A 22,956-nucleotide genomic window follows, 5' to 3' on the forward strand; every position below is an offset into this window, starting at 1 on the left:
TTCAAGGAAATTGGGAGGACCACTTGGATTTTGTGGAATTCTCATATAATAATAGTTATCAAACAAGTATTGGAATGGCTCCTTTTGAAGCTCTTTATGGACGAAATACAGGACTCCTTTAAGTTGGGATGACATGAGTGATCGACTGATATTAGGTCCAGAAATGATCGAAGAATAAAAAAATAAGACTCGAGTTATCAGGGAGAAGATGAAGATAGCTCAAGATCGCCAAAAACGTTATGCCGATAAAGCTCGACGTGAAGGTCAATTTCAAAGTGGAGATTTCGTCCTGGTGAAAGTATCTCCAATTAAATGTATTAGAATGTTTGGAATTAAAGGAAAATTGAGTCCGCGTTATGTTGGACCCTACGAAATCCTCGATCGAGTTGGGGATTGGGCTTATCGGTTAGCACTTCTTAATTCCATGGAACGAATTCATAATGTGTTCCATGAATCACAGCTTCATATGTATGTCGCAGATTCTTCTCATATTTTATCTCCAGATGAGTTAGAGCTAAATGAGTATCTTTCGTATGAGGAAATGCCTCTTTGGATCATGGACACAAAGATTCATACTATGAGGCACTGAGATATTCGTATAGTCAAGGTAATGTGGTCCCGGCATGGAGCGGAAGAGGCCACGTGGGAAGTAGAACAAGAGATTTTCAAAGCATACCCACATTTGTTTAATTAAGTAGCGTTGTTATGTGTTTGAGTTTAGATTTCAGGGACGAAATCTTTTTAAGGGGGAGTGAATTGTAATGCTCCGATTTCGAAATGTATAAAATAATATTATTATAGCAAATAAATATTTTTATAATATTTTGGAATCTAAAAATTACAATTTTGAAATAAATTATATTCCTATTTTGTATATTGATTATGATTTAAAAAATTGTTAAACGGATAAATATCGATAAAGATAAATATAAAATATAATATAATGTATAATAATAATAATAATAATAATAAGAAAGATAATGTTGAAGTTGGCGGTGATAATGTTAATAATAATGATAATAATAATAATAATAATAATATATAATATAATAATAATATATTATAATTATATATATATATATAAAAAAGTAAAAGCAAACAAACCTTACCTGCGAAGGCAGAGAAGGCATAGAAGAAGAAAAGGAATAAAGAAAAAAGGAAAAGATTTAGCCGTTCGATGTCAATTTCGACTACGGTATTGTATTCCTTGTTATACGTAGAATTTAATTATGGATTTTAATATGAATTTCGATATTGGGGATATTAAATTAGAAATTCTTAAAAAAAATCATAACTGGCTATTTGACTATTTAATCGACTAATTTCTTTAGCTGATAGCCTATTCGTAGTCCTAGCATTATATTTTGAGAATTTTGTATCGATCCAAGCCGAATTGAAAACGATAGTGTACTGCACCTGCCTGTTTATTAATATATTTTAAGTATTTTTTATGTAATAATCGGGCGATATAAATATTATGAGGTATAAGAGTTTTATAGCTAGAATATCGTATTCTACTAAATATAAAAGTTTGAAACCGAACGAGCTAATTATAAAAATTAGCTTTTAAATAAGCAGGTAGCTCCTATGAATAAACATATAGCTCAGCTTTTGAATAAGCAGGTAGCTCCTATGAATAAACATATAAGCCGATTTTTTGAAGAATAAGCAGGTGTACGTTGGAGGAGATTTGAGTGATATTACAAAAGCTAGGGAGTGTCGATAAGAGGTAAGCAGTAAGGAATTAAATCTAATTTTAAGAAATTAGGTATGCATGTTGCATGCAATTTTGATTAATATGCTAATGTGATATTATGTTAATCATTTTGTCAGTGTATGTATATATTTATATATAAGTGTGCGTATGCATGTGGGAGACTTCACGGTTTATGATATTTGATATACGTATTTGATCGCGTTCTTGAATTTATGAAAAGGAGGATAGGTGAGCTGTCTCACCAGCCCTTTTCAGTAAATTCACTTATTTGACATGTTGCACACATATTGCACGATTTATCGGATATGTTTTATGGATCTATCGTCTAGTCGCCGTGAGCGGTAGTGCTAGGCGAGGTCATCATCTGGTGTTAGGATATTCGACCCTAATATACTGTAACACTTTGGCGATAATGGACGATAGTAGTCGGACAACTGGGTGACTTAGTCGCACGGTCATTTAGGGATTAGACCCATGGTAGTTGAGACGTATTTAGTCTAATCATTCGTGTTAGGTGTTGTTCCACTAATTGGGCTGGCCACTGGTGAGATCTACCGGTAGTTTAGGATCATATGCCAAACTCGAAATGTGATCCCGTTTGGGCGCACGAGGAGGAGTAGGGTTTCCGGGTTTCCCTTGGGTGATTCTAGGTTGCACGGATTCTACTATATTACACGCGATAGGGCTAGTCTGTAGGGGTCCTATCTTCGCTATCACAGACTATGGGGCGTCTTGTGGTTAATGGCGACAAAGTTCGGCTATCCATGTATTGATTGTGGGAGTCGTATCGTGGGTATATGGAAGTGACCGGATGACTGTTATATTATTATGGGTTTATCAAGTCATTCCTTGAGCTGAGAATTTTCCGGCTATTTATTGATGGTGGTCTAGTGAGCCTAATATTATGGAGCCGAGGTTATTCCAGCTGCTCACTTTGGCGGATGTGTATATATATGTGGATGTGCATTGTTGTCGAGTTTGATATCTTTGTTGCATCATTTCACTATTGGCATGATATAACATGTATATTATGATTGATGAGAATTATACTTTATTTTAAAAAGGTATGAAATGACATATTTCACGTTAGTTATTAAAATGGATTTAATTCTAGACTGCTTTTAAGAAAAATATTTGTTTCAGGTATGCATGGCACCTTCAGGACAAGGGATGTCTCGGGATATAGAAAGACGGGCTGAGTGAGTGAACTTACATCTATTGTATTATATGTAAATTTTTAACCGGAAAAACCTCTTGTTTAGGAGTGTGTTTTGTAAATATTCATAAATCAGATTTTGTTATAGAATAATGCACCTTTATGGTTAATTTTAGTCTTAACACTGTATTGTGGGGCCCGACGTAGGAGATGACGACCTCATGATGCAGTTTAGTGGTAGCATTTCCAGTATGAGCCACCTGGGGGTGTTATAGAGACGATAACAGTTTTGAAGGATAATGACAAGATAATGGGAAATGAAGACCCTTCAAAGGAGGGTCAATTACTAGCTGTGGGGAGTTCTGAAAGAGGGAGTAAAATTAAGAGTGACCGTGGTGGAAGATCAAAATCTCGGATGAGAGATTACAGCTCCGTTGAGTGTCATTATTGTGGAGATCTTGGTCACATTCAAAATCACTGTCGACTTTTTAAAGAAGACTTGAGAAGTTTGAGAAATTTGAAGGGTAAGTCGAAAGTTGAGAACTCCGCAAATGTGGTCAATTATGAAGGTGATTTACTTCTTTTAAATACAAATCATGTTGAAAATTCTAATTGGGTTATGTAAGAATGGATATATAAGGCCCAATTTTCCATTTAGAACCCCAATTTTCTATATAACTATTTTTAGTTTTTATTTCTTTTTCCAATCATCACATCTTTTTGTGAAGACAATCAACCGCAACCTAGAAGTATGCAATGTTTGATAAAACCACACCATCATACTTGGAGATACAATACAATGGTTTACATGTTGAATCGATGAAATCCAACCTTTAGAAAACCCTATACATATATATGTGGTGGTTGGAAATCTAACTGGATTGTAAACAAGCTGAGTGCCCTATACAACTCAACCCCGCTCAAAAAAAAAAAAGTTCTACAAACACAAAATTGTCTCAAAATTGGATAAATAAATCAAATATAAGGTAACAAAATATTACACAAGCAAAATGATGTAAAAGGATCCTGTTAAGCTGCCAACCAAATACAGATCCAAAAATTAGTGCCAACTCAAATAAGGTAAATAAACCCAAATTTTTATCTATGTGAATAAGTATGAATGGAGTTTGGAGAGAATTTCATATATTTGGTTCTACCTAAGAAATTTGAATCTGACAAGGAAGAAAAAATGACACCATTTAAGATTATTCGAAACGTAAAAATGACTACTTTGGCCTTGGAAACCTTGTAAAATTTGGACTAAGATTGAACAAATAATATAATTTGGTTAATATATGATTGTATTTATAATTGCTTAAATCCAATTACGTGAATGGTAAATATAATTCCAAAAGAAATTATTACATATATTATTAGTTACAAATTATTCTTTGGATTGTTTTAAAGATTATTTTCCTTAAATTTAAAATAACTTTTGAGATTTTGCATTGAATTTATGTATGTATGTATATAATTTATTTTTTCTGAAGTACATTGAAATTCATATCTAAAATATTCAATACTAGTATTAAAATTGAATATTTTTTCGATAACTAGTCATAATTATGAATTCTACATCGTTTTAATGAACCCAGAAAAACAACTACAAGATATGATATCAATTATTTTTATATTCAGCTCTTCGAAAAATAACAAAAAGTCTTATGTGTATGTAGTCAATTATCAGTTTTTTCAAATAATTTTTCTCGTAAATATATCATGCACCTGTACAAAAATTTCAAGTTATGTTGAAGTCACAATTTATGTATTTTGAGCATTGGAATCCAGCTTATCTCACTCTAGCCAGACTCAGTCTCCAACAAATTAATGTGTTTGTGGAAAATTTTTCTAGACAAATATATGTTATACACCATATGTAATTATTTATATATTTTATTTTTTGATATATTTAGTAATTTTTTAATTGGTAAATTTACATGTATTTAATATTCTGAGATTAATTATATTTCTATTCATCTTTTATTTGGTTATTAAGTATTTTAAATAACAAATTTATAGGGTATGAATCCCATGCTCATTGGGTCAAACCAACATATTGCTGGTTTTACGTGATTAGCATAATATATATATATATCACAACATTTCTACAATGCACGCCACAGTATATATGTTATAACACATCCTATGATCTCTTATAACACAATTCTACTGTACGTAGAGTTGTTAACGAATCGAGTAGCTTGCGAGTCAAGCTCGATTCCGCTCGTTAACAGCTCAACTCGGCTCGTTTATAGAGATAAACGAGCCAAACTCGAGCTCGAAATTTTTTTTTTTTACAAACGAGCCGAGCTCGGCTCGGCTCGCCGGTAGCTCAATTGAGCTCGTTAGTAATAATATATTAATATTATTTATATTGATATAATATATATAATTTTTTTATATCAAAATTTATATTTATTATTAAAATTTAAATATTTTATTTAAAAAAAGTATGAATAAAATTAAATTTTTATTCATATATTAAAAAATATATAGAATATATATAAAATTCGAACCGAGCTCGAGCTTGAATTTGAGCTTAACGAGCCGAGCTCGAGGGACTATTTTGGCTCGAACTCTTAATGAGCTGAGTCGAGCTTGTACCGTTAAGAAATTCGACTCGAGCTCGAACAACCAATAATCGAGCTCGCTCGGCTCGTTTAACAGCTCTAACTGTATGTAAGCACAGGATCTGCCGCCAAATTTATAAGATATTCAAAAGTTTTGTGATCCATATATATGAATTAATCTCTACGTTTTTAATCAATTTTTTATTATAATCCATTGTAGTTTATTACTTTTATTTCAGAAATTACATTATTTTCAACATTTAATGAGTGTGATTGTTTTGGATTTTTTTTTCTTAGTAAAAATTTCAATTGAAATAGTTATTTGATGTTGTCAAATCGATAGCAAAAATAGAAAAAAAAATCTTTAATCCATAAATAAAGCTAAATATTAAAGAGAAATGATATGTATAGTTCGAGATAAATTTCTGTATTCACAAATAGGTAACAACAATTCCATTAATTAAGAGGAGTTTCACATACATGTCGAAAAAGCACCATGGATAAATAAAAAGGAATACCAAAAAAGAAATAAACATAATTTCCTTTTCAAAATTCCAAACAAATAGCCCCTTGTTTTAATTGGAACCAAAGGTACTACTTGAGAATAGAAAATGACCTATTTACAACATATATCTTATCGGTAACAATAGTTCCGAAACAATAGGTGATTTTTGTAACAAATTTTGTCTTGACATATGGTTTCAGTTTTGTGCATTGTTATATAATTTATCCAAAATAAGTGAAATACGATTATATACTTACAGTATAAAAGTTACAAATTTAGAAAGTAAATGAAAAAAAATTAAATTATGCATACTTACTATACAATAGTTAGAAATTTGGAAATTAAAAAAAAAAAGAAAGTAAGTTAAAAGGAAAATTTATGCACTTACCAACTTACTAATGAAATACTATGAAATTTTATGAAAGTAAAATACACATATAATACATTTACCATGTAAAAGTTAGAAATTTAAAAATCAACTCACCAAATAAAATATAAAATCTTAAAAAGTAAGTTTTAAAAATAACTCCACTTTCCAAATAAAACATGTAAATTTAAATATACTTACCAAACAACAATGATGCTTTCCAATTATTTTAAAAATCAAATAAAAAATATGTAAATATTGTGTCTATCCTAAATTTAATAAAGTAAAAAATATCAAATATACCTGCCTAATAAAAATTGTACATTCCAATTTGTTTTTAAAAGTCAAATAAAAAATACTAGAAATCTGATTCATTAAATCTTTTTAGATTTAAAATTCAAAAACTAATGGTATAAATATGAGCCATAACCAGAACTATAGACATCCATTGCTCTTCCTCCTCCTACAAAATTTTTATCTATTTGAACTTTGTAGTTTTCACTTATTATTATTATTATTATTATTATTATTATTATTATTATTTTTGGATACATCATATTTAATATTTATATTTCATACAAAATTATATCTAACGATTCACATTCTGTCTATTTGGAATGACAACCAATGACCTACAACTGTTGTGCTTCAATTTTCTTCGTCTTTTTTGCCACCTATTAGCCGTTGTTACTAAGTTTGTGAGAGATTTTATCTCTCCTTGAATTTCTCGCAACATGGTTGTAAGGGAAATAAGACAGTCGTATGTTCAATTACGACTGACTTTTAGTTGGGGATAGTAATTCCTCCCTAATTCCCTCGCAAAGTCAGATTGCTAGATTTGTAAGCTTGTTTACGGGAGAAAAAAGTCCTTTAATTTTTATCTGTTTTTTTAGTGGAAGCATATCCATCGTTTCTATTGTCGGGGCCTGTATAGTTACATTTGCTTTCGACCCTGAGTGGCGATGCAAAAGATGTTTAAGGAGGGATCTTCGTGACCCCAACAGTCGATTGCAAAGAGGCCAACACCACTCCATTTTTTTTGCAAAATTTAAATTTTGTATATGAAAATAGTTTTGTGCATGATAAAACAAAAAAGAACCGAAAAAAAAAATTAATAAGATGCTACGGTTTTTTTGTTTTTTTGTTTTGTTTTACCATAAACAAAATCGTAATAGTATACAATATTTTAAATTTTGTAAAAAAAAGGAGTGGTGTTGTCTTCTTTGCAATCAACTCTTTGGGTCACAAAGATCTCTTCTCAAGCATCTTTTGCATCGCCACTCAACGTCGGAATCAAATGTTGCCATCAAGGCCGCAACAGTGGAAAATGGTGATTATGCTTCAAATGTAGTTGCAACGGATAAGAGGCCTTTCTATTGTGGTAAAATGATGAAGAAGATTACAAAGTGGTAAGGTATTTTTTTCCATTCCAATATATAGTTTGGTGGTGAACAATACTCCCCAAGTGTCGATGGCACAAGCCTGTGGGCTTTCACTGGCCACCAAGAACCAAGTTGTAGAACTCCCATTCAAAGTTGCGTGAATCTGCTTCAAATATAGCCTCAAAATCTAAGAGGAGTGCTAATACTTCTTTATTGTGGCAAAATGACCAAGAATATTGTGAAATAATGTTGCTAAAGAATTCAATGTAAAATAGATTTATAATATAATATAAAAAAAAAAAAAAGTAATTGTTTGATTTGATATTTTTAGAGGGCAAAAATAATCTAAATAGTTAAAAATATGTGCTAAATCCTACAAAGAACATAACATGGTTTTGTGGCAAACAATCAACCTCAAGCGTCGATGGCACAAGCCCGTGAGCTTTCATTAGCCGGGAGCAACTGAGTTGCGGTCCTAAATTAAAATTAGTAGGATGGAATCCTCGATGCAAGATCGAGGCAGACACAATAGGCAGAGGAAGGAGCATGGGTAAAGTCGGCGAAATAAATTTTGACGCAATTCATATTCTCGGATTATTTTTGTGACTCGTTTTGAGACAGATGATACTCGTGGAATTTTTTTTGTGATTGATTTTGAGGTAATTCCTAATAATAGATCGTCACTAAATAACTTTCGAGATAATGGACATTTTTGTTTTGGTTTGTTTTGTTCTTTTTTGAAGTGATGTCTTAAACCATAGTCGAGATATTATTTTTTCTTGAAGAAAGATTCCATGATACAAGATTATCTTAAGGATTTTTTCCAAGATAATTTTCGGAGAAAAATAGAAAATTTTCTTGGTAGTGATCCGAATGAGTTTCCTCTATTTCCGTAGTATGATTATGACAAAAACTGATAGGAGATTTGTATTGAGTAATAAAATTCAATGTTGTAAATTTATTTGCTATTCAAATGTATATTTTCATTTTTCGTATTTGAATTTAAACAAATATTAATGAATTAGTACACACAAATAAATAAATATATATATATAGACGCGTCAATGAAAGTATGAATGTTTATTCTTTTGGTATTATATTCATTCTCTTGGGGTGTACTATTTTGTTTTAGGTTTTTGCATGTTGGATATAAAATTTTGCAAGAAAAAATAGGTGTTAGATGTGATATTTATGGATAAAGTTTATGACTTTTTTTAATATAATTAAAAAAATCAACCATTCTTCTCACAAAAATATCACATTAAACATTAATTTTCATGTAAAACACCGAATCTTGTAACTTTTTACATAAAAAATAATAAAAACCTAAAAAAAAATTCAAAATACACGAATACACACTAAGTGAACATTTTTTTTATTTGGTAAGTATATGATTTATTTTCACTAGCTTATTAGTTTTCAAAGCCACGAGATTATTTTCAAATTTGCCCATTGTTACTAATTGTTATTTCGTAAGTATATATAGTTAATAATGATGGGTTCTTCCAACAAATTTTATGGACAACCTTCTCAGTCAATATTATAACAAATAAAATATATATTTACATAAAATAAATAATATACACTTCATCTACTTAAAAAAAAAAAAAGTTAGCAATTCAATATAAAATATTATTTTTTGAACAAAAATTATTTTTGCCCCCATTGTATATCACAATTATCAATATTAGTCCAATCAAATTTATTTAGTTATTTTCTTTAATTATTATCATTATTATTATTTATCAATTTTGGTCCTAATTAAATTAAAAAGGTTATCAATTTAACTCTTATGATAATTGACACAAACGGAATATGGTTGTGTTGGCCTGAACATGACTATATTGGATGTCTCAAAAAGATAACCAAGCTCCATATTCAAAATAGGGATGTGAACATGGTCTACAACATGACTATGTGTGTCAAGAACAATATCGTGAATATGAGCATAAACATGACTGTGTACAGAATATTAAGATGACCATATTAAAAAATATGGCCATTTCAGAGCATGGTAATGAACACATCCGTGTTAAATTCAATACAGTCGCGTTGACTGCCTGTGGAGCTTAGTAACTGTTGAAACGTGACTTGGATTTAGTGGTCTACCCGACCCGAAACCAAAGCGAAAGGGTTATTTCAATTGGCAGAGTTCCTTTTGGGCTTATCCTAATTAATAACAAATATGCTTAGGGTTTAGGGTGTTTTCAGGTGCTTGTAAATAAACAACTATGGTTCTTAGTCGGATGACATAATTGTAAATCTTTGAATCAGTATAATAAAATCTCTTCGGTTCCTGCCCGTGGACGTAGGTTGACACACCGTCACCGAACCACGTAAAATCTCTGTATTCTTTATTTGTTTTCTTTCTTGTTTTCTCATAACAAGTGGTATCAGAGTCATATCTCATTAATTGAAGATGTCCTCGTATAAGTTTCATCTGGAGAAGTTTAATGGGTCGAATGACTTCACACTCTGGAAGGTCAAGATGAGGGCACTTCTGGTTCAACAAGGATGTGCGGCTGCGTTGGAGGGAGAAGACAAGTTTCCTAAAGACACGAAGGAGGAGGTAAATAAAGAGATTTTGGCAAGGGCTCATTCTGTGATCTAGTTGTCAGTTACTGATGAGGTGTTACGGGAGGTTGTAGATCAGACAACGGCTTTTGGGTTATGGAATAAACTGTGTGAGAAGTACCAAAACAACTCTCTGACGAACAGGCTATATCATAAGCAACGTCTTTACACCCTCCGGATGTCCGAAAGTACTCAGGTAAAGGATCATCTTGATACCTTTAACCGTATCATTCTTGATCTTCAAGGAGTTGAGGTTAAAGTAGATGATGAAGATCAAACCCTAATTTTATCGGGTTCACTACCTGGTTCATATGAGAATTTTGTAGATACTATGCTATATGGTAGAACTACAATTTCTGTTAATGATGTGAAAGATGCCCTTATGTCCAAAGAATTGAAAAGAAAGGTTTCTCTAGAAGAGGGTTCTGGTTTAGGTCTGTTTGCAGGTAGGGGAAGACCACAGGAGAGGGGTAACGGGAATGGGAGGTCGCGTTCAAAATCAAAATCCTCTAGCAAAGTTAAGTGTTATCTTTGCAAGGAGAAAGAGCACGTTAAAAGGGATTGTCCACAGAAGAAGGGAAATACAAAAGTTGATTCTAGTAACAGTGGCAGCAGTGCTGCTGTGGTACAAGACAATTCTGATGATGGGGACTTTGGTGAAGTTGTGACAGCGTGTAGTGCTAGTACTGCTGATTCCTGGATTATGGATACCGGTGCTTTTCACCATATGACGTTCTCTCGTGATCTACTCACTTCTTTTAAGGAGTGGAATGGAACGGTGAAGTTAGGTGATGATGGGGTTCTAGCAATAAAAGGGAGCGGGATAGTGCAGATAAAATTGCATGATGGTACTATCAGGAAATTTGACTGTTGGTATGTTCCTGAACTCAGAAAGAATTTGATTTCTCTTCGCACCTTAGCCAAGAATGGTTTAAAATATCATGGTGAAAGTGGGTGGGTGAAAGTCCCGAAAGGTGCTATGGTAATGATGAAGGAAACACTGCAACATGGAATTTATTTTCTACAGGGCAGTTCAGTGATAGGAACGGCGGCGGTATCACAGTCCTTGGATAAACATGATAACAGGACAAATTTGTGGCACCGTCGATTAGGTCACATGAGTGAGCTAGGGTTGTCTGTGTTGAGCAAGAAGGGTTTATTTGGTGGGGATGTGATAGGTAAAATTCAATTATGTGAGGCTTGTGTAAAAGGGAAGCACCGCAGGGTGAGGTTTAGTACCGGTCATCACACTTGAAAAGAAATTATGGAGTATGTTCATTCAGATCTATGGGGTCCCTCTCTAGTGAAATCACAGGGCGGGTGTTCTTACTTTGTCACTTTCATAGATGATTATTCGAGAAAAGTCTGGTTGTACTTTCTGAAGACTAAAGATGAGGTGTTTGGGAAGTTCAAGGAGTGGAAGACCATGGTTGAAAAACGGACGGGTAAACAGGTCAAGACTCTAAGAAGTGATAATGGGTTGGAGTTCTGCAACGCTTCATTTGATGATTTCTGCAAGAAAGAAGGTATAGTGAGGCACCGCAATGTACGACACACACCACAGAAAAATGGAGTTGCAGAGCGAATGAACCAAATCCTCATGGCGCGTGCTAGGTGTATGCGCATATTTGCTGGCTTATCTAAGCAATTCTGGGTTGAAGCAGTAAACACTGCTAGGTATCTAGTTAATAGATCTCCATCAATTGCAATTGACTTAAAGACTCCTCAAGAGGTATGGTCCGGTAAACCCTCTGATTACTCTAATCTAAGAATATTTGGATGCCCCGCATATGCTCATGTGAATGATGGTAAGCTGGAGCCGAGGGCGGTAAAATGCATATTTCTAGGGTATGCAACATGAGTAAAAGGTTATCGACTGTGGTGTATAGAAGGTAAAAATCCTGGTAAATTTCTTATTAGCAGAGATGTAACCTTTGATGAATTTGCTATGCTTGATCAGAGTAGAGGTTGTGAAAGTATTACAGGTACAAAAGATTTTGGTGCTAACCAGAGGGTGGAGTTTGAGACTCCTGACAGAGTTGTGTTAGAGGAAGAGCAACATGATAATACTATTGATCAATTCGGTCAACCAGATCAGTCAAAACCTCAAGGAAAACTGGTTGAGTGGGAAGCTGATGACGGTGGTACTAGGGTTGAAGATTCCATAGCAGCAAGAAAGGGAAAGAGAAAAATTCAGAAACCAGCTAGGTTTGCAGGATGTGTCAATACATGTGATATGAATTATGTGGCTTATGCACTAGCGGTTGGTGATGATCTTGGCTCTGATGAGCCAAAGACATATAAAAAAGTTATGGCAAGTAAAGATGCAGAAACCTGGATTATGGCAATGAATGAAGAGATGCAATCTCTTGAAAAAAACAAGACTTGGGATCTTTTTGCACTGCCAAAAGGGGTGAAGCCAGTGGGATGCAAGTGGGTCTTTAAAAGAAATGAGGGAATTCCTGGTGTTGAACCTGCTAGGTTCAAGGCGAGATTGGTGGCAAAAAAGTTTTCACAAAAGGAAGGAATCGATTACCATGAAGTCTTTTCTCCTATGGTGAAACACAAAACCATTCGGGTTCTTTTGGCAATGGTGGGTGCTTTTGATCTGGAGCTGGAGCAGCTTGATGTAAAAATAGCATTTCTTCATGGTAATCTAGAAGAACAAATTTACATGTCTCAACCAGAGGGGTTCTACAGTTCTAAAGGGGACCAGGTATGCTTGTTAAAGAAATCTCTGTATGGCTTGAAGCAGTCTCCGAGGCAATGGTACAAGAGATTTGACTCATTCATGGTGTCTAATGGTTATACTCGTAATCAGTTTGATAACTGTGTTTACTCGAAGAAAGTTTCTACTGATTCCTTTGTGTATCTGTTGTTGTATGTGGATGATATGTTTATTGCAGCTAAAAACATGGCTGTAATTAATGACTTGAAGGCTCTACTAAAGGGTGAGTTTGAGATGAAGGATTTGGGTGCGGCAAAGAAAATACTTGGTATGGAGATCTGGCGTGATAGAGAAGCAAGACGGCTATGGGTTTCTCAAGAAAAGTATATTGAGAAAGTTTTTCAGGCATTCTCTGTTGATCAGTCCAAACCAATAAGTACCCCTTTGGCAGCACACTTTAAACTTTATCGAAGCACTATACCTGCTACAGATGAAGAGGTTAGTTATATGAAGACGGTTCCATATTCAAGTGCATTTGGAAGTCTTATGTATGCGATGGTATGTATGAGACCGGATCTCGCTTATGCGGTTAGTGTGGTGAGCAGATTTATGGCTAATCCGGGTAAAGCTCACTAGGGAGCTGTAAAGTGGATCTTGCGATATTTGTAAGGAGCGTCTGATATTTGTCTGGTATATGATGATAAAGGCCATGGTGATGGTCTTGTTGGCTATGCAGACTCTGATTACGGGGGTGACTTGGTGAAACGAAGATCACTGACTTGTTTTATCTTCACTCTGTTTGGATGTGCAGTCAGTTGGAAGTCTACTTTACAACCTACGGTTGCATTGTCGATGACTGAGGCGGAATACATGTGAATGACTGAAGGTATTAAGGAGGGTATCTGGTTACATAGTTTGGTGCAGATTTTGGGTCTGAAGGTGGAAAAACCGGTGTTATTCTGTGATAGTCAAAGTGCTTTGAGTTTGGCTAAAAATTCACTGTATCATGAGAGAACCAAATATATTGATGTAAGGTTGAATTTTATCACGATGTTCTGGAGGAAGACAAGTTTTCTATTCAGAAAATAGCTACAGAACACAATCCTGCTGATATGTTGACAAAGGCGCTACCGACGGAGAAGTTTGAGCACTGTTTAAACTTGGTGAATATTCGTAGGAGGTGGAGCCCTCTCGGGATATCTGGCAGGAAGGAGACGACTGAGAGATACTGACGAACCTTTGGCGGTTGGAGAAACTCCAAGTCAAGGTGGAGATTGTTGAAACGTGACTTGGATTTAGCGGTCTACCCGACCCGAAACCAAAGCGAAAGGGCTGTTTCAATTGGCAGGGTTCCTTTTGGGCTTATCCTAATTAATAACAAATATGCTTAGGGTTTAGGGTGTTTTGTGATGCTTATAAATAGACAACTATGGTTCTTAGTCGGATGACATAATTGTAAATCTCTGAATCAGTATAATAAAATCTCTCCGGTTCCTGCCCGTGGACGTAGGTTGACACACCGTCACCGAACCACGTAAAATCTCTATGTTCTTTATTTGTTTTCTTTCTCATTTTCTCATAACAGTATCCTTTCTGAGTCATCGAACACGACTATGTTGGCTATCAGTGGAGCTTAGTCACATTTCTGAGTAATCCAATGTCCATGTTCAAGCCAACACAGCGGTTCTCAGTCACTGTCAGCTACCATGAGATTATAAATAAAAAATTTTAGTTTGAATGAGAACCAAATGGATAAAAAAAAAATCTTTCTAATGAGACCAAAATTGATAATTAGGATATATAATGAAATAAAATAATTTTAGGTTATTATTATTATTATTATTATTATTATTATTATTATTATTATTAATTTCATGTTATTGACACATTTCTCTAAATCTTACCTAAAAATACCTTAAACTCAAAAAATAAAACAAACTCAGTGTTATAAATTTGAACAAGAGATTGGTGAGGTCTTTATGTAAAACCAATTTGTGTTCCGCTTAAATTCCTATTGTCCACTTATCCGGCACAACCCATGACTTGTTAAGACTGAACTCCCACCATTGGATATAGGGGTTGAATCTGAGTAATTGATTCACGATTAACTTTGCATCTATAAGTATGTGTTATGTGTGCGCTGTATCCATTATTCACTCACTTCACTTCTCTCTATCGCACACACAAACACTCTTCCATTCTCCCCTTGCCCTTTTTACTCTCTTCCCCTATTTTCTATTTTATCCTCGTGTGCTTGGAGTTCTTGTCTTTTATCTCCATAAAGATTGAGACTCTGGTAGTCTCGGTTCGCCTTCACTCTGTGAAGTTGGAGGTTTCCGGTGAGGTTTTGGCGATGCTTCAACTTGAAGTGTTGTGGCGGTTGATTTTTTTTATTTTTGGTGTTTTTCCCATGTGTGTATTTGTTTTGTGTGTTGTTTCCACAGTAGATTGGTTTAGAAGATTGTGATTTGCTCATCATGGGTTTTTGGTTCGGTTTTGGGAAAGATAGTTGTTCGGCCGTGTTATAATTTGGGCCAATGAAAATTAGGAGGCCTAAAGTTCAAAACCGATTATTATTGTAATCGGCCTAACTTCTATTGCCCAAATCTTTGGCCCGACCCATTACTCAACGAGATTAAATCACAACCGTCCAATCTAGGGTTCTAATATGAACTGTTAGATCTTTATTAACCCTAAATATATAAAGATATATATGCGTGTGTAAGCCGCCGTGTTAACTCTACATCTATAAGTATGTGATGTGTGTGCGCCGTCACCATTATTCAATCACTTAACTTCTCTCGCACAGACTCTCTTTCTTCCATTCTCACCTCAATGTTTTTACTTTTTCACCTATCTTCTTCTTTATCTTCACGTCCTTGAAGTTCTTGCCTTTTGTCTCCATGAACATTGAGAATCCGGTGGTCTCCCTTCGCTTCTCACTCTATGAAGTTGAAGGGTTTCCGGTGAGGTTTTGACAACGCTTAAATTTGCAGTGTTGTTGTTGTTGCTTTTTTGGGTTTTTTTTTGTGTTTTCGGCTTATGTGAATTTGTTTTGTGTGTTGTTTCCACAATAAATTAGTTTAGAAAATTGTGGTTTGCTTGTCATGGGTTTTTGGTTCGGGTTTGGGAGAGAGTTGATCTTTCGGCCGTGTTATAATTTGGAGCAATGAAAATTACGAGGCCTCAAATTCAAAATCAATTTATTGTAATCGGCCCAACTTCTGTGGCCCAGAAATTAGCCCGGCCCGTTACTCAACTAGATTAAATCACGGCCGTCTGATCCAGGTTCTAATATGAACCGTAGATTTTTATCAACCGTAAATATGTATAGATATATATATATATATGTGTGTGTGTCAGCCGCCGTGTGTCACTGTAATACCACACACTCACTCTACTCCATCAACGTAGTAGAATTATCTCCCTTGATCTCTTCTCACCCTTTTTACTCTCTTCCCCATCTCTTTCATTTTTTTCTCGCCTGTTTGGAGTTCTTCTCATCTTTCTCTCTGAAGCTTGAGACTTGGTAGTCTCCATTTGCTTCTCACTCTGTGAAGTTAGAGGGTTTCCGGTGACGCTTTGGTGAGGCTTCAACTTACAGTGTTGCTGCCATTGCTTTTTTGGGTTTTTTTATTTTGGTATTTTTCCCTTATGGGCATTTCTTCTGTGTGTTGTTTCCACAATAGATCGGTTTAGCAAACTGTGAGTTACTCGTCATGTATTTTTTATTCGGTTTTGGGAGAGACAGTTAATAGTTCAGTTGTGTTATAATTTTGGTTAATGAAAATTATGAGGCCTCAAATTAGAAAAAAATAATTATTATAATTGGCCAAACTTCATTGAGCCAGATCCTTTGTTTGGCCCATTAATCTACCAGATTAAATCACGACCATCAGACATAGGATTTTAATCTAAACCGTCAGATCTTTATTTACTTTAAATATAGATATATATATATATGTGCACGTTAGGCGTCATGTATCACTATAATATCACACCCTCACGCTCACCATCTCCGTACTCAAATTATCTCCTACCCCTCTCTTTGATTCTCTCATCTCTCTTCTGTTTTCTCGTTGCGTGTTTGGAGTTCTTATCTTCTATCTCCGTGAAGCTACAGACTCTGGTACTCTCCCTTCGCTTCTCACTCTGTGAAGTTGGAGGGTTTCATGTGAGGTTTTGACGACGCTTCAACTTACACTGTTGTTGCCGTCAATTTTTTTGGTTTTATGGTGTTTTTCCTTTGTGAGCATTTGTTTGGTAAGTTGTTTCCACAATAAATTGGTTTAGCGATTCGCTGATCATGGGTTTTTGGTTCCAATTTCGGAGAGACACTTACTGTTAGGTCGATTTATAATATAATTTGAGCCTATGAAAATTATGAGGCCTCAAATTTAAAACAGACTATTATTGTCGACCAAACTTCTATGGCCCAGATCCTTGGCCTGGCCCATTGGTCTACCAGATCAAATCACAACCGTCTGATGCATGGTTTTAACCTAAATCATTGGATGTTTATTAACCCTAAGTCTATAGATATATTTGTGTGTTCGAGTGCTCTTCCTCCTTCTTGGGTTCTTGATCTCTATTCTATGAGGTTTGAGGCTCAATTTCTTTCTTCACTCCTTTCTCCATGGAGTCCGGGAATGTCCTGCAAGTTGAGTGACAGAACAAGTCATCCATGTGGTTTCGTCACACGGATATTAAAAAAACAAAATATATTGCCAAATATGTAAATTTTGTGCCAATCCCAAATTTTAGAAAGTGAAATACTTAGTTACTTGTCTGGTAAGGGATGGCCTGGTCGTGTGGGGGTTGGACGTGTGACAACCCCCGACGCGTCAGGTAATCTGTGTGGCTGCGGGATCCACGTCATAAAAAAAAATACTTAATTACTTACTGTAAAATATAATTCCAAAATATTTTAAAAATCATATAAAAAATATATTACAAAACTGATTGATTAATTTTTGTTAGGTTTAAAACACCAATTACAGCCCAAATATTATACACACGCATTCCTCATCCTACAACTGTTGTTCCTCATTTTTCTTCATCCTTTTGCCAGTCGATGGCAAAGTATCTATTATCCTCCTGGCCGCAGCTACTATTGTAGTGAGGGATTTTATCTTTCGTTCAATTTCTCGCAACACAATTGCAAGGGAAAAAGATAGGTCGTAATGTTCAATTACAATTGACTTTTAGCGAGTAATAGTACTTCCTCGCTAATTCCCTTCTAATGACATATTGCGAGATCTGTAGGTTTGTTAAATAGAGAAAAATTCCCTCACGAAATGTGTTTTTTGGCAGTGGAAGCGTATGCATCGTTTACTATTGTCGGGGCCTTTATAACAAGTTTTGCTTTCGACCCTGAGTGGCGATGCAAAAGATGCATAAGTAGGGATCTTTGTGATCCAAACAATTGATTGCAAAGAGGCCAACACCACTCCATTTTCTTGCAAAATTTAAATATTGTATACGAATATAGTTTTGTGTATGATAAAACAAAAATAAAAAAACCCGACCCAAAACAATTGATTGGTCAGGTTTTTTTATTTTTTATTTTTACCATAGAAAAAACTATATTCGTATACAATATTAAAAGTTTTGTAAGAAAAAGGAGTAGTGTTGTCCTCTTTGCAAACATTTATTCAGGTCACAAAGATCCCTCCTCAAGCATCTTTTGCATCGTCACTCAACGTCGGAATCAAATGTTGCCATGGAGGCCGCAACAGTGAAAAATGGTGAGTATGCTTCAAATATAGTCGCAGCAGCTTGGTGGAGTATCTATACTTTTCTATGGAGGGAAAATGAGCAAAACGTTCGCGAATTAACCCTGCTAAGAAAATTGTCACCATTCTAATTCTATTGCTTTGGTGGCGAAAAATCAGCCCCAAGCATCGAATGCACAAGCCTGTGAGCTTTCATTAGCCAGGAGCAACCGAGTTGCGGTCCTACTATTTGTATTAGTAGGATGGAATCCATGACGCAAGATCGAGGCAGACACAGTAGCAGGAGGAAGAATTGTGGATAAAGTTGGCGAAATAAGTTTTGAGACAATTCATATTCTTGGCTTATTTTTGTGACTCCTTTCTTGACAAATCATACTCTAGTAATTTTTCGTGATTGATTTTGGGATAATTTCTAATAATAATTTATTATGAAATATCTTTTGAGATAATGACGAAAAAATTATTGTGGTGATGTCTGAAACAAGGGCAAATGTACGTGGAGGCAAGAGGGCTGCACCCCCTTCCCCCCTCCTAATGTATTTTTAGTTATATACAAATTTCTATTTATATATAATGTTAAAAATAATTATAATACATTAAAAAAGTGCTAACAAAATCAGATAAAATTTATTTATTTTGAGATTTGAATTTTGGGTTTAGGTTTTAAATAGTAAAAAATTGAAATTTAATTGTTTGATACGATACTAATAAGTTTTGATGTGATATTTTAAATTATTTTTTTAGTAAAATATAAAAAACAAAAAAAAAATATTTAGTTTTTTTAATTTTTTTTTTTTTGGAAGTAAAGAATAGTAAAAATGTTTAAAGAAAAAAAAAAACTCCAATCAAATATGTTTGATGATTTTTTTAAAAGTGAAATAATGTATTTTAAACAATATTACAAAACAATTACAAAACAATGTATTTAATTGTTTGTCATTATGGTCTGTAATTCTTCAAGGTTTTTAAAATATGACAATTCGAAATTATCCGAAAATAAATATATTCTAAGGATGTGTTTGTTTTGTGAAATAATTTGAACAGATTTTTTTTTTTTAATGTAAAATATAGAAGATTGTGTAAGTAATATGAAAATAACGACGTGTGTAATATATTAATTTTTTTTTGGAAAATATCTGAGTTTGTATTTGGCAAAAACAACACACCTAATATTTTTTAAAATTTGAAAAATTAACAACCCCTCTTAAGAAAGTCTGGTTCCGCCACTGTCTGAAACCATCGTTTAGATACTATATATTTTGTCTCGAAGAAATGTTCCGTGATGTTGGTGGGCTCCTATTTGTAGATAAATAAATAAATAATGTGTATCCTAACAACTTAAGCTTTTAGGTGAGTCGGTCATTTACATTATCTTACACGGTATCAGAGGTCGTTGTGCACGTGCAGGTTTTGTTTGGTGGCGTTTATCACCTTGCACGTGAGGGGGCGTGTTGGGTGACTCTCGTTTGTATATGAAATCCTAGCCTACGAATGAAATTGACAACTTGTATTTTCAATTCGATCATCGATAAATATTTAAATCTATTGGTTTCTAAGTAATTTAGTTATAGTTACTAACATGTTCCTAATAACCAACTCTTCTCCTTAATTTATCGACAGTCCAGATATGCTCGTTGACTGCTTCCTTAGTTAGACTAAAACCGTACTGAAGCCACCAAACATTTCACTACTAGAAAACATTCATATAGCCATGAAAATTTGCTATAAAATAGTTATATAACAAAATTGCTTCATAATTTGTTACATAATATAATAAAAAATAAAAACTATTATTTATTCATATCTATTTCCATAGCAAAAATAGCAATAAATTTTTTCCATGGAAAATATTGAAGCAATTTAGCTTCAAAATACTTCTATGGCAAATTTGCCTTACTTTTTGTCACATATATCTAAATAATCAAAATATATATATATATATTCATATCAAATATTGTGACAAAAAATTTCATTTGATAGAATTATTTTTAATGACCCATAAAAAAAACAATATTATTAATTTTTTAATATATGGTTAGAAAGACAAATGTGCCAAAATTTAAAATTATATATTATGAAAATACAATTAATTAATAGGTTTATTAGAAAAATAAAACAATTATAATTAAAGAATAATTTAAATTGTGATAGTTATTTGTATGACATAACATTAATAGTCACTGATAACTATAGAAATCAATAAAATATATCAATTAAATATTTATCAAATTTTATAATATAGATGAAATAAATTTGACACGTATGATGTAATATATATCATTCCCTTTAATGTAATACGTGGGATTTAAATTAGATATTTATATACATCAATATTACAAAAATTCTAAATATTGTGAAATTGAGGGACAAAATATAATAAAATTTTAATATAAAAGTAATACAGAAAAAAAAAACACAAATTACGTGGTTTGGGATAGTTCCCTACATCCACGGAGAACAGCAATAGCAATTCCACTAATCAAGAGAAGTTCTCAAAAACAACGTCCTCAACGATAAAAAAAAATAGTCAAAATGCCTCAACGAGCAAATATCTTTAATTGGACATGATTAAAAGCCACACTAATAATCATCGTCATCGTCGTCGTCATCATCATCATCATCATCACTGTTAAAAACATCATCATACTCATTTTCTTCATTACCATTCATTTCTTCAACTTCATTATGAATAATATCTTCGTTTTCTTGTCAATCATTTCATTTGAGTCTCATCCTAAGTCACAAAATATAGAATACAGTTAGCAACATGTTAACCAATCGATTATGATAAATGAGATTAAGAAATACCTTCTGAGTCATGAAGTAATGGCACTTCTATCAATGTGGTGAACTCTGGCATAACAGTTTCATCCTGCTGAAATGAAATATTAATCCACTTTTGTTCAATCTTATGTCGTGCCTTAATTTTGCACACAGCAAGCCAATCATCTCTTTCCCTCTCATACTTGGATAACAAGTGTAGTATACCTGAACGGCTTGTTGAGCCAAAATATATTTTTCATCTGATCGATACCATCGTCTAAAATTCACATCCACAAAATTATATTTAGCATGCACTCGTTGTCCACGAATCGGATCAGCCCATTTGCATTTAAACAAAACAACGTGCATTTCAGGACCTTTTAAAATGTCCACCTGTATTATTTCTTCCAATTGACCATAAAAGTCATATTCAACAGATGAATAATTGCAAGATCGCACGCATACTCCATAGTTCATAGTCTGGTTACCTTCAGCATATTGCACTGTATGAAAATTGAAGCCATTCACATAATATGCTTCAAATGTTGTCACTTAATTCGATATACCCCATGCTAGTGTTTTCAATAAAGGATCGTCTATACAATTCCGAGCATCTTGGATCTGAAATATAAAAATTCATATGTAAAAAAATATATATGTATAATGTTCATTATAAGACAAAATGCTAATAAATTACATATAATTTAAACCAATTTACAATGTGCTTCCACACAAGTGTATCAAGATGCACCATCTCGTTATTATAAAGATCATTCCTTTGATCTTTGAATAGACTGCATCAACAATGTCAAAATTTTAGATGAGAAATCTTAGTATAAATGAATAAATTTACCTTGAAAAGATCACTTTTAAAAATTTTAAATGTAATATAGAACTACCTAAAGTATGGCTCCACTTCAGGGCAATTTAATAATATATATGTCCCAATAGCATATGCCGTTCATGTGAGCTAAGATATCGAAATCGTGTCTTACCATCCGAATGACCATGTTGATTGAAAATTGAGAAACTTAAATCCGAGACTTTCTCAACACCCTCGTTGTTCCTACTAGTGCGAACATGTTTTGTGTTAATGCCAGAATCAAAATAATAAGATGCAAATGTTGCAACTTCCTCCACTAAATATGCTTCACATATAGAGGCTTCAATAGCTGCCTTATTCGTCGCTTTGTTTTTCAAATCACGCAAAAACCATCAAAATAAATATTAAAATATTAAAATAATTTACAAATAACATAATTATAAAAATTTTTATTTACAATATTAACATACTTTTCAAAAGGATACATCCATCGATATTGCACAGGTCCTCCTACATGTGCCTCATATGGTAAATGAACCATAAGATGCTCCATTGAATCAAAAAAGCTTGGTGGAAATATCTTCTTAAGATTGCAAATTATTAATGGAGTTTTTTCATCCAGCTCTTTCATATATTGTTTTTTTAGTATAGGACTACACAATTGCTGGAAAATAGACTAACCTCTACAATGGCACT

This window comes from Andrographis paniculata, unplaced genomic scaffold, assembly GCF_009805555.1.
Source record: "Andrographis paniculata isolate CXL003 unplaced genomic scaffold, ASM980555v1 Contig65END, whole genome shotgun sequence".
Lineage (NCBI taxonomy): Eukaryota > Viridiplantae > Streptophyta > Magnoliopsida > Lamiales > Acanthaceae > Andrographis > Andrographis paniculata.